The 13,434-nt window shown below is 40.5% G+C and overlaps 1 protein-coding gene across 16 annotated transcripts in view; it reads left to right on the top strand.

Annotated features, from left to right (window-relative positions):
• R3HDM2 (R3H domain containing 2) overlaps nt 1–13,434 on the top strand; it is a 179,112-nt gene that overhangs the window by 87,920 nt on the left and 77,758 nt on the right. The window contains exon 1 of one of the 16 annotated variants that reach the window (XM_054526436.2): nt 3,024–3,053. The gene's annotated coding sequence lies outside the window, so the exon portion shown is untranslated. 16 annotated transcript variants of the gene reach the window in all.

Genomic DNA, 13,434 nt, shown 5'->3' with positions numbered 1-13,434 from the left:
TAGATTGTATCCTGGAAAATTTGAATATTATGTCGTGAATGTCAGGGTCTTGTTTAAATCCTGTGGTGAATATTGACTTTAATTTTAGCAGACATTCAACCTGGTTGTGTTCAACTTCAAGTTCCGTGCAGCTTTTTGTGAGTGATGATTCCAAAGTCTGTTCAGTTTTTGAAGGCTTTGCAGTGCTATTTAGATCTGCCTTGCATGTATATCACCTACCCACTCATCTGAGATTTGGCTGATGGCTATTCTTATAGTTCAGAATGACCTTAATGTTAGGAGATTAGTACTGAATTGTTTTAGGTATGAAGAGTCATCATGAAAGCATGTCAAATAGACCAGAAAAAAATTATATGCACATATATGCATGCACATATGTGTATACATAAGTTTGTATATGTATCTAGGTGATTGTTGTGCTAGTTTTGCAAATTCTGTTTATGTTAGAAATTTCTCAAGTAAAAATTTCAGGGCAACAAAGAAATAAAGGTCAAAAACATGTCATTCATCTGCTTAAAAACCACGAATGGCCTGTCATCTCATGAAGTGTAAAAGTTAGATTGCTTTCAGTGGTCGATTTGGCCCTGCGGGATCAGCCTTCCAACCCCCTAAGGCTTCTCATCTCACTCAGAGTAAAAGCCAGAGCCTGTTTTTTTTTTTTTTTTTAACCTTTTGTATGACCCTTAATGGTCTATCTCTTATTCCTAGAGCTTCTCTTAGTTCCTTTTCATAGTAATAACCCAACCACACAAGTATTTGTCTGAATGAATAAATAGATGTGTCTTTGTGACAGGTTTTGTTGTTTTCATCAGGATGCCTTGACTATAGCTATACATTATTTTGTGCTGTTGCAGATTATGCACTGCCTGTAATGTTCATTACTTTCTGAGCAATAGAGATTATTACTATCTTTCCTTGAGCTCTTAAAAATTAAGATCTGAGGCCAGGCTCGGTGGCTCACGCCTGTAATCCCTGCACTTTGGGAGGCCAAGGCAGGCAGATCACCTGAGGTCGGGAGTTCGAGACCAGCCTGACCAGCCTGGAAAAACCCTGTCTCTACTAAAAATACAAAATTAGCTGGGCGTGGTGGCGCATGTCTGTAATCCTAGCTACTCGGGAGGCTGATGCAGAAGAATTGCTTGAACCCGGGAGGCAGAGGTTGTGGTGAGCCAAGATTGTGCCATTGGACTCTAGCTTGGGCAACAAGAGCGAAACTCCGTCTCAAAAAAAAAAAAAAAAAAAAAAATTAAGACCTGAGGGTCATATCTAAGCTTGCCGTTCCAGAGCCATGTATACTTTCTCAAATAATTACTTTTCTTTCCTGGTCTCCTTTGTACCAATTTCTTTATTTTAATCTACTTATTGTCATCCCTGTACTTATACTTTCCACTACCATCCTTTTTCATCAGTTCTGTCAGTAAGATGCCTTCATGGTTTCCTTATTCCCTCATTTTATAGCCAAAGTATTTTTCCCTTCCTTTGGGGGCAAATAATAGGAAGAGAAACAGATAGCTACTGGTATCCTGTGCTGTCTGCCTTCTGCCCCAAAATGAAAAACAATTTTACTAAATATAGCTTGCTGGCAAGAAAATTCTCTATAACAAGGTTTGGTCTTAATTTTACATTTCTAAAGTCCAGCCCAGTAGCTTTTAGGCAAAGATCATATCTCTGACCTCAGTTATTTTGCAGGTGAGAAAAAGGTAAGGTAAATTTAAAGGTGAGCTTTTAATTCAATACATATTTCCAACTTGTTATTCACTAAAGAGACTATTTTGGTATTTCGACATATGTAGCAGAAAGGAGCTGCTGCTGTGTCTTTAAAAGCTATCCTCAGAGCAGTGTGGAGGCAGGCGTGCCACTGAAGTACTTGAATGAGAGCGAGAAGAGGAGGTGGGAGGGGGTGCTCTTACAGCCTCTGTGTGTGTGTGTGTGTGTGTGTGTGTGTGTGTGTGCCTGTGTCTGTGTCTGTGAGTGTATGTGCCAGTGTGACTGTTGGCAGAGCTCTGGATGATATCTCTCTGAACAGCTGGGCCATGGTCGGCTTCAGAGCTGCTTGTCAGAGCAATTAGTTAGCTGGAGCTGCAGCAGCAAGGATCAGTATCATTTCATTCAAGGGTGAAGGGGGCGGGAGAGGGCTGTGGGTGGGGGAAGAGGCACAGGTTTCCCAGAAGGAATTTCTTCCGGCAAAATTCCGGCAGAACAGATCTTTACAATGAAGTCTCCATTAATAATGTGAGCCCGCTGTTGGTGTAAGTACAGATCCATCTGGGGTGAGTTTTGGATAATTTTCTTTTTTTATATAAAAGTCCTTGAACTCCACAGACTGGGTAGAAAGAAGCTATAAAGATATTTTTCTATCTTGGCTGATTTAACTGTATAATACACACTAGGGAAATTAGAGAATTTTGAAGTGCTAAGTTTTGTGAGGGTTTTTTAGGCATTTTCATTTGCTGTTTTTTATCTTTAAAATATTATAAAAATTAGGTTTGCTAGAACTTTTACTCTATTCAGATTTTACCTCTTCCGTGGCTATTTCAAGCAATGCTTCATTCAGATGCAGCTTATGAGAACAGTGGTGATTTCTGTTCTCTTTGGTGATGCTGTTGACGCACATTGCAGGAAGCAGGGATTCCCCTATAAATATCCTTCACTGTGTCATTACCCAGCTATCCACACCTGGCTGGTGAATGTGCCTGTCTGTCCTATATCTTTATGTAACTATCCCCTAGTCTTTAAATGTGATAAGCCTTTGCTATGTCTGGGGAGCTTTTTCTATTATGAACATCCTAGGAGGCATTTGTTAAAACCTTTTTACTAAAAAATGCCTTTTGATGTGTTGAGAGTGTCACATGGATTTCTTCTGGGTTTATTTATTCTTATTTTGTATTACTTTTTCTTGTAATTGGCTTGTTTTTATTTGCTGGCCTTGGCTTCTAAAGAGTGCAGAGATGGGATTCCCTTTACCTCCAGTGACGTAGTGATTTTGTTTGCAGTCTTTTTCTTCTGAGAGGGAGGGGACGGAGAGAAGGAAGAAGAAAAATCCATCTGAAGCGGTGCGTTCTTCCTTCTGTGACTTGATGTTGGTAACTGGGTACCATTGAATAGAGCTGAAGCCAAAGTGGGATGTTTTAAGGGTGCTATAATTTTGTTTGTTTCCTTTTAAAATAGGGTCAGACCGAAGTCAGAATTGCTGAAGCAAGGTGCCTGAATTAACCCTATATGTCCTGCTGTTAATTTTACCTAATTACTTTTTCTAAATAAGGAAAGAAAAAGAACTCATGAGCAGGTTTCTGGAACCAGGATCCATGAATAATTTTGGTTGAATTTTGGATTTGGAATTTTTCTGCCTTATTTGCACAGACAGTTTGTACACTGTTTCTCAGACCTAAAAAATAGGTAGTTATGTAAAATTCCTTGACATTGTAGTTTAGAACAAAATTCTAATTTTGATGTATGTAGCTAAAGCGAAGCTTTAGGAAGAAATTGTTATATATACTCTTAGGTGTGAGCATAACAGCCCAACCCATTTTTTTTTTTTTTTTGGATTGAGTATCTGGGCTTCCAGTCCCTTTTCGTGCAACTCCATTTTAATACCGCTGATTTCTAGAGGGCTGCAGAGGTCAGTTTGAAAAACTCAGTAAACTAGAGCCTAGGAAAATTGAAGGTTTACCTATCTGTCAATGTGTGTTTGTGTAACATGTGGAAAAGTACCTTTAAGAATATGCTGGTTTATTTTCTATCTTTATTTTCTCTTCTGTTCTGTGCTTTCATTTACTCTAAATTCTTTGTGTGAAGTGAAAAGAGTAATAATGCCTGCTTCTCAGCTTACATTAGGTATTCTTATTTTTCTATGATAGTTCAATTATATTAATATTTATTACAGCCATAAATGTTTCAAACCAACACAATCTATTTTTGGGGGGTGGGTGCGGTAGGAGGAGAAAAAGGAAGATAATCCTAGGGCAAATGGAGAGAATTCTAGAAGAATAACCTATTTAGATGCTTGCCAGAGACAGGAGCTATAAGGGTTAAGAGAAATTCCACCACATCCTTGCATCTTGATATTGCAGCAAATTTGTGGATAATTTCTTGCTAGCTTTTCAGGAAACCCCTGTGGTGGACAACCCTCATTAATCGTTGCTGGGAGACTGCTCTGACGTCACTGGGAGCAGTTCCCTGTCTGCAACTAGGACAGGAATAGCCTTTGAGGGGGAAGAAACTGCTGTGAAATTAAAAGATGATGGTTTTGTTTACTTGGTTTTCCTTTCATTTGAGGATAGATAAGATAGACCTAAAGTCTTTCTTAAATGTTTGTCATTACCAAGGGAAAAATTGCCAAAAGTTCTTTTTATTTCAACTGGAAGTGCCTTCTTTTTAAATCTTTATTTTCTAACCATCAAGGTTTTGGAAGAGGTCAAAGAAAAAGGAAAGCTATTGAAAGATGTTAGAGAAGTAAGATTTCTGTTTCTTTTTATCCCCTTTTCTCCCTACTTCTTTTGTTTTTTGTTTTTGGAAGAAGGAAAGATCAAGAACAGCTTTTATAAATCGTTGTTTTTAGCATCACCTTGTTTGGGATAATTAAAAATGTGATATGTATGTTGGAAGGACACTACTGTGCCTAAAAGTTGCTATACCTACTTAATTCTCTTCTCTCTGATATCTTCCTCTCCTAGCCCACTCCCTTAACAGCTCTCACTGTTAACAGCTTCTCTCTCTCTCTTTTTTTTTTTTTAGATGGAGTCTTTCTCTGTCACCCAGGCTGGACTGCAGTGGCATGATCTTAGCTCACTGCAACTTCCACCTCCCGGATTCAAGCAATTCTCCTGCCTCAGCCTCCCAAGTAGCTGGCATTACAGGTGCATGCCACCACACCCAGCTAATTTTTGTATTTTTAGTACAGATGGGGTTTCACCATGTTGGCCAGGTTGGTCTTGAATTTCTGACCTCGTGATCCGCCCGCCGGCCTCCCAAAGTGCTGGGATTACAGGCATGAGCCACCACATCTGGCAAGAGCTTCTCTTTAGAAAAAACTTACTGGTTGAATGCTTGCCCCCTGGAATTCAGATCCCAGCTTTGCCAATTGCTGCTCTGTGACCTTGGCCAAATTAGTTAATGTCTCCATTTGTAAAATGGGTCAGACATAGTGGCTTACACCTGTAATGCCAGCACCTTGGGAGGCTGAGGCGGATGGATCACTTGAGGTCAGGAGTTTGAGACCAGCCTGGCCAACGTGGTGAAACCCAGTCTCTACTAAAACTACAAAAAAAATTAGCCGGGTATGGTGGCGAACACCTGTAATCCCAGCTACTGGGCAGAGGTTGCAGTGAGCCGAGATCACACCTCTGCACTCCAGCCTGGGCAACGGAGCAAGACTCTGCCTTTTAAAAAGACACACACATGCACACACATTTGTAAAATGAAGATAATAATTAGTACCCACTTCCTAGGGTTGTTTTTAGGAGTAAAAGAGTTAATATATACATAATAAAGCTTTTAAGACAGTTCCTGGTCATTTAAAGACTTAGTTAGCATTAGCCATTATTATTAATATTTAGAAATAGAGTCCAGCCCAGGTGGCAGAATGAGATCCTATCTCTCTCTCTGTCTCTCTTTAAAAAAAAAAAAAAAAGGCAGGGGGATGTACTATTTGTGTCTTCAGATCACATGTAATTTTGGAGGAAGCCATAAGAGATTTTCAAGCCATGTAAGAGATTGAATTTTTAAAATGAACATCAGTGTCAGGCATTGTGGCTCATACTTGTAAGCCCAGCACGTTACTTTGGGAGGCCAAGGTGGGTGGATCACTTGAGGTCTGGGGTTCGAGACCAGCCTGGGCTATATGGTGAAACCTCGTCTCTACCGAAAATGCAAATAAATTAGCTGGGCATGGTGGCTCACGCCTGTAGTCCCAGTTACTCGGGAGGCTGAGGCAGGGGGATCACTTGAACATATCCAACCAATATGGATACAAATTCTGTACTAATATGGAAACAAAGTTTAGAAAGAGATATCTCAAAACATCATGTTGTTAATAGCAGTTATCTCTGAGTTTTTTTTTGTTTGTTTTTTGTTTGTTTTCTTCTCTATAATTGTGCGTGTTTTTTTTGTTTTTGTTTTTGTTTTTGTTTTTGAGATGGAGCTTTGCTCTTGTTGCCCAGGCTGGAGTGCAATGGTGCAATCTTGGCTCACTGCAACCTCTGCCTCCCGGGTTCAAGCAATTCTCCTGCCTCAGCCTTCCGAGTAGCTGGGAGTACAGGCATGTGCCACCATGCCTGGATAATTTTGTATTTTTAGTAGAGACAGGATTTCTCCATGTTGGTCAGGCTGGTCTTGAACTCCTGACCTCAGGTGATCCACCCATCTCAGACTCGCAAAGAGCTGAGATTACAGGCGTGAGCCACTGCACCTGGCCATGCGTGTTTTTTCTAAGTATAAGAAACCTGCAGTACTTTTCTAATCATAAAAATTAAAAAATATAAAAATTTCTGGTGTTCATATCTGATAGATGAAAATTTTTAGCATTTGTTAAATTCAAATAATTGTGATGACCTGTATAACCTGGACATAGTGTTTGGAATACAGTGAATGATAGCTGCTGCTATTATTAGTTGAGAAAGATAGCTTCCTATGATTAGAGTTTGGGGCTTTCATATTGGGAGGTAACATCTCTGAGAAGATACCCTCTTCATGTACCTTCTTGTCCTTCTGAGGTTAATAAATATGCTCTCTATATCTGCTAACCCAAGATCTTTACACACATATACAAGATTATAGAACTAGAGTGCAGTGTTTCGGGGTTTTTTTTTTCTTTGGGTGATGGTATAGAAGAAATTTAACGTGCAGAGAGGCCTACTAGTGACTTTCTTTGCAGTGACTTTAAAAAATGCTTTAATATAAGTTATGACTCCCACTGAAAGTTGCTTCCACCCCATTTTCTGAGTTGTTGCCTTAAGAATTCTTGGGAAATTTGGGCTGGGCATGGTGGCTCATACCTGTAATCCCAGCACTTTGGGAGGCCAAGATAGGCAGATCCCTTGAGCCCAGGAGTTTGAAACCAGCCTAGGCAAGATAGGGAGATCCAGTCTCTACAAAAGAAAAAAAAAATCAGCCAAGTGTATGGCCCTATAGGCTCAGCTAATTGGAAGGCTGAGGCAGGAGATCACTTGAGCCCAGGAGGTTGGGGCCACAGTGAGCCGAGATAGCACCACTATACTCCATCCAACGTGGGCAACAGAGTGAGACCCTGTCTCAAAACAACAACAACAACATCAACAACAACAACAACACAAGAAAAAGAGAGAAAGAGAATTCTTGGGAAATTTGAAATAGCATTCCAGAAAAGATTTTCTCAGTTTTAGGAATTTCTGAAATTCTGTCTATTGCTTCTCTTGTTAGTCTGCTATGTGGGTCCCTTGGAACTCAGTGCTAACAAATGAGATCTAGACATCCATCTACTTTTTTACAAATAATTTTCAAAAATCTATTTGAAAAATTACTTTTCAACTTCAAGAATCTACTTATAAGTAAAGCATGGAAGACAATTTTGTAATGTAAACGTTAGCGTTGCCTAGCTCTAGAAACCTTTGTTTCTATTCCATAGCCTCTTATTTTTTTTTTTAACTTTTATTTTAGGTTTGGGGGTATATATGAAGGTTTGTTACACAGGTAAACATGTATCACAGGGGTTTGTTATACATATTATTTCGCCACCAGTGTTAAGCCCAGTACCCAATAGTTATCTCATCTGGTCCTCTCCCTCCTGTCACCCTCCCCGCTCGTGTAGACCCCAGTGTGTATTGTTTTCTTCTTTGTGTCCATAAGTTCTTATCATTTATCTCCCACTTATAAGTGATAACATGTGGTATTTGGTTTTCTGTTCCTGCCTTGGTTTGCTAAGGATAATAGCCTTGAGCTTCATCCGTGTTCCTGCAAAAGACATTATGTCATTCTTTTTTATGGCTGCATAGTATTCCGTGGTGTATGTACCACATTTTCTTTATCCAGTCTGTCACTGATGGGCATTTAGATTGATTAAACCTAAATCAACCACGTCTTTGCTATTCTGAATAGTGTTGCAGTGAACATTCATGTGAATGTGTCTTTGTTGGTAGAATGATTTATATTCCTTTAGGTATAAACTCAGTAATGGGATTGCTGGGTTGAATGGTAGTTCTGCTTTTAGCTCTTTGAGGAATCATCATACTGCTTTCCATAATGATTGAACAATTTACACTCCCATCAATAGTGTATAAGTGTTTCCTTTTCACTGTAACCTCACCAGCATCTGTTATTTTTTGACTTTTTAATAATAGCCATTCTGAGTGGTGTGAGGTATGAACTTAAAAAAAAAAACCCACAATGAGATACCATTAGATACTATGGTATGGTATCTCATTGTGGGTGTTTTTGATTGGCATTTCTCTAATTATCAGTGAGACTGAGCTTTTTTCCCATATGCTTGTTGTCTGCATGTATGTCTTCTTTTGAGAAGTGTCTGTTCATATCCTTTTCCCACTTTTTAACGGGGTTGTTTGTTTTTCTCTTGTAAATTTAAGTTCCTTATAGATGATGGAACTCATAGGCTCAAGCCGTCCTCCTGCTTCAGCCTCCCAAATTGCTGGGTTTGCAATGATGAGCCACCATGCCTGGCTCACACCTATAATCTCAACACTTTTGGAGGCTGAGATGGGAAGATCTTGTGAGGCCAGGAGTTCAAGGCCAGCCTGGGCAACCTAATAAGAACCTGTCTCTACAAAAAAAAAAAAAAAAAGTTAGCTGGGCGTGGTGGCGCCTGCCTGTAGTCCCAGCTATTTGGGAGGCTGAGGCAGGAGGATTGGTTGAGCCCAGGAGTTCAAAATTGCAGTAAGCTGTGACTAGGCCACTGCACTCCAGCATGGGGCAACATAGCAAGATGCTGTCACTTTAAAAAAAAAAAAAAAAAAAAAAAAAAAGGTGGCCGGGCGTGGTGGCTCACGCCTGTAATCCCAGCACTTTAGGAGGCCGAGACGGGCGGATCACCTGAGGTCAGGAGTTTGAGGCCAGCCTGGCCAACATGGTGAAACCCCATGTCTACTAAAAATACAAAAATTAGCCAGGCGTGGTTAATCCCAGCTACTTCGGAGGCTAAGGCAGGAGAATCACTTGAACCCAGGAGGCAGAGGTTGCAGTGAGCTGAGATTACACCATTGCACTCTAGCCTGGGTGACAGAGCAAGACTCTGTCTCAAAAAAATACAAAGTATGGGAGATTGACACAGATCAGCAGTACTAAATTATATATATGAAAAAATATATGTTACATATTTTGTAGTGACCGGGTCTTGCTCTGTTGCCCAGGCTGAAGTGCAATGGCCCAATCATAGCTCACTATAGCCTCAACCTCCTGGGCTCAAGGGATCCTCCTGCTATAGCCTCTCAAGTAGCTGGGACTACACAGAGGTACCACTACACCCAGCTAACTTTTTTTTTTTTTTTGGTAGAGGTGGGGTCTCACAATGTTGCCCAGGCTGCTCTCAAACTGCTAGCCTCAGGTGACACTCCTGCTTTGGCCTCTCAAAGTGCTGGGATTACAGGCATGAGCCACGACACCTGGCCAGCAGTCCTAAACTAAAATCTTTAGCTCTCCGTATATTGAGGCATGGGAAGTTTAAATATTGTGATTTAGCTGGACAGCACTCCCCTACACTGATTCCTCAATATATCCTGGTATTGGTTTTCCAGCAGTTTAAAGATTCTTGAATTTCTTTACTGAAATTCAACAAGGAAAAATCTCCAGGGTTTTTGGGATCCCTTGTTATTTGCATAGATTGATTGTCTTTGCTATTCACTCCTTGCCCCATTCATTTTTAGTATAACAGAATGGCAGCATTTCTTATTTGTCTGTATAGACTATTCTCTGACAGTTTTTGCAGCAGTTTCTATGGAAAATGCTTTATTTCAAAAAAAAAAGGCAAGGGAAATCTCATCTTGCGGCTCTTAGTGATAGAGCCTGTTGCCATGGAGTCTTGGATCAGATTGGCTGACCCAGGGGCCAATGAACAGATAGAACATAAACACATTATCATTTAACTTTGCAGAATTTATTATTTGGTAATAGGTGACATTAACACCATAACTGTATATAGAAACTGTGAAATAAAATGTTTCAAAAATGGTGTAAGGTGTTTTTTAAATTTGCTGTTAAATATAAATATGATAATTGCATATTCTTAATGTGATTTGATTGGGGGAGGATATGGTGGGAAATACCTACCAGCTATCTGTGAATTGGGCTGCTACTGCAGCCAGTTGGGCTTGTGCTAAGTCTAAGTCTAACTATGACTTTCTAGACTAGAGGAGATTTTTTTTATATATATGAAGCTGCCTTTCTTTCTTTCTTTTTTTTTTTTTTGATACGGAGTCTCACTCTGTCCCAGGCTGGAGTGCAGTGGTGCAATCTCGGCTCATTGCAACCTCTGCCTCCTGGGTTCAAGCTCTTCTGCCTCAGCCTCCCAAGTAGTTGGGATTACAGGCACATGCCACCACTCCTGGCTAATTTTTTGTATTTTTAGTAGAGATGGGGTTTCGCCATGTTAGCCAGGCTGGTCTCGAACTCCTAACCTCGTCATCCACCCGCCTCAGCCTCCAAAAGTGCTAGGATTACAGGCATGAGCCACCACACCCAGTGCCCTTCCTTTCTTCCTTCCTTCCTCCCTCCCTCCAGAAATATTTATTTATTTATTTATTTATTTATTTATTTATTTTGAGATGGAGTTTCGCTCTTGTCACCCAGGCTGCAGTGACACAATCTCGGCCCACTGCAACCTCTGCCTCCCAGATTCAAGCAATTCTTCTGCCTCAGCCTTCAAAGTAGCTGGGATTACAGGCGCCTGCCACCATGCCTGGCTAATGTTTTTGTATTTTTAGTAGAGACGGGGTTTCACCATGTTGGCCAGGCTGGTCTCAAACTCCTGACATTAGGTGATCCACCCGCTTTGTCCTCCCAAAGTGTTGGGATTACAGGCATGAGCCACCGTGCCTGGGGCCTGAAGCTGCCTTTCTTATTTTGATAGCTTTTAAATCTGCATCGGAAATTATTAGCTTTTTTCTTCCATGTTTTTCTTTTTTTTCTCCTCCAGTCTGACATGGTAGATCCCTGTCAACATTATATAGTTGTCTCTCTCTTTGGTCTGGAGATAGAGGAATAGCTGGGGGTAGCTTCCATGTTTTCCATCTTTTCTTCTCTAGCTTGTTTGTATATATTGACTTAGGTCTGGGATATTTCACTGAGCTCAGCGTTGGTTCCTTGTCGTAGCAGATCATGGCACATTCCTTTTCCTATTTTATTGCCCAAGAGAATAAGAATGATTCATTCATAGAAATTTCCCTCTCTAGATCTTGTAAATGAAAGAAGTCAAGAGTTTTGCGTTTCCCTTCTTACACTTTATGTCAAGGGACACTTGAGAAATTATGGTGGGTCTTATTCTTTGCTCTCCCAGTGTTCTCATACTTAGGTATTTACAGAACTGAAGGGTTGAAAGCGATATCCAGAGGCCCATGAGTTTATTTCTTTCTTTTGAGCTACTCAGGTCTCTGTAAGATATGAATCATTATACCATCACCTCCATCTCAGGAAAAACCAATTTTAGATTCTCTATTAAGCAAAGAGGGACAAAAAGTGTGTTCAGTATCTGACTGGATAACTTACCTTAGGGTAAGAATAAGGAATGTGGTTTGGTTCATTGGATAAGCACAAAGCAGGAGGAAAAAAGTATCACGTTAGATTCACAGGTTATAAGCTTGAATCTCAGTTCACACAGTTTTTTAGATCTTGCGGTCTTTTCTTGCTAAGCTTTATTTTGAATGAGAATCACTGATCTCTTAGGTGAAAATTTTGGAAAGCCATCCTGATCTGAATTTGGGAAAGCAGCAGACCATTTTGAGAAAACAGTGTGATATCAAAGAAGAACATGAATTTGGAGGCATTCTTGAGTTGAATTCTAGCTTTGCCACTTACTTTTTTTTTTTTTTTTTTTTTTTTTTTTGAGACAGGGTCTCACTCCAGGCTGGAGTGCTGGAGTGATGCAATCACAGCTCACTGTAGCCTTGACCTCCCAGGCTGAAGCGATCCTCTCACCTCAGCCTCCCAAGTAGCTGGGACTACAGGTGTGTGTCACCACACCTGGTTTATTTTTTTATTTTTATTTTTGTAGAGACAGGGTTCCACTGTGTTGCTCAGGCTGGTCTCAAAATCCTAGGCTCAAGCAATCCTCCCACCTCAGCCTCCCAAAGTTCTGGGATTACAGGCGTGGATCATCACACCTGGCCACTGTTTACATTCTATTAATATGGCAAATTACTTTTTTCTTTTCAAGACAGGATCTTGCTCTGTGGTCCAGGCTGGAGTCCAATGGCACAATCACAGCTCACCATAGCCTCCTGGGCTCAAGTGATCCTGCTACCTCACCCTTTCAAGTATCTGGGACTACAGGCACATGCCACCATGCCTAGCTAATTAAAAAAAAAAAATTTTTTTTTTTTTTTTTTTTTTTTTTTTTTTTTTTTTAGACAGAATCTTGCTCTGTCACCCACGCTGTAGTACAGTGGTGTGATCTTGGCTCCCTGCAAGCTCTGTGTCCCGGGTTCACGTCATTCTCCTGCCTCAGCCTCCCAAGTAGCTGGTACTACAGGTGCCTGCCACCACGCCTGGCTAATTTTTTGTATTTTTAGTGGAGACGGGGTTTCACCGTGTTAGCCAGGATGGTCTCGATCTCCTGACCTCATGACCCACCCACCTCGGCCTCCCAAAGTGCTGGGATTACAGGCGTGAGCCACAAAAAAATTTTACAGAGACAGAGTTTCCCTATATTGCCCAGCCTGCAAATTACTTTAATTCACTTATTTATTTTAAAATATACTTATTATATGCCAGGCACTATTCTAGACCCTGTTTATAAGCAGCGAGCAAAGCAAAATCAAAATCCCTGCCCTCTTTGAGTGTACCTTGGGGACAGAGAGATAATAAACAAGATAAATAGTAAAATAAATTGATCATTTGACAATGATAAATGATGAGAAAAATAAAGTCAAGGAAATGGTATAGGAGGTATTTGGGGTTTTGTAAGAGATAGGGTCAAAGAACAAACGCTGGTGGTCAGGTCATTTAAGGTCTTGTAGATCATTTTAGGGACATTTGCTCTGAGTGAGATGGAGACCCATTGGGGGATTTTGAGCAAAGATGTAAAATGACCTAACAACATTTTTACACAATCATTGTGGCTGCTGTTTACAAAATACTATGGTACGGGTGAAAGTGGAAGTAAAGAAACCAATTAGAGGGATGTTGCAGTCATTCAGCCAAGAGAGGATGGTGGAATGACAAGGCAAGAAAAAGAAATAAAAGGCATCAAAATTAGAAGGGAAGAAGTAAAATTATCTCTATTTGCAGACGATGGGA

Source organism: Pongo abelii, chromosome 10 (genome assembly GCF_028885655.2).
Source record: "Pongo abelii isolate AG06213 chromosome 10, NHGRI_mPonAbe1-v2.0_pri, whole genome shotgun sequence".
Taxonomy (NCBI): Eukaryota; Metazoa; Chordata; class Mammalia; order Primates; family Hominidae; genus Pongo; species Pongo abelii.
This window is presented reverse-complemented; position numbering and strand designations above follow the sequence as displayed.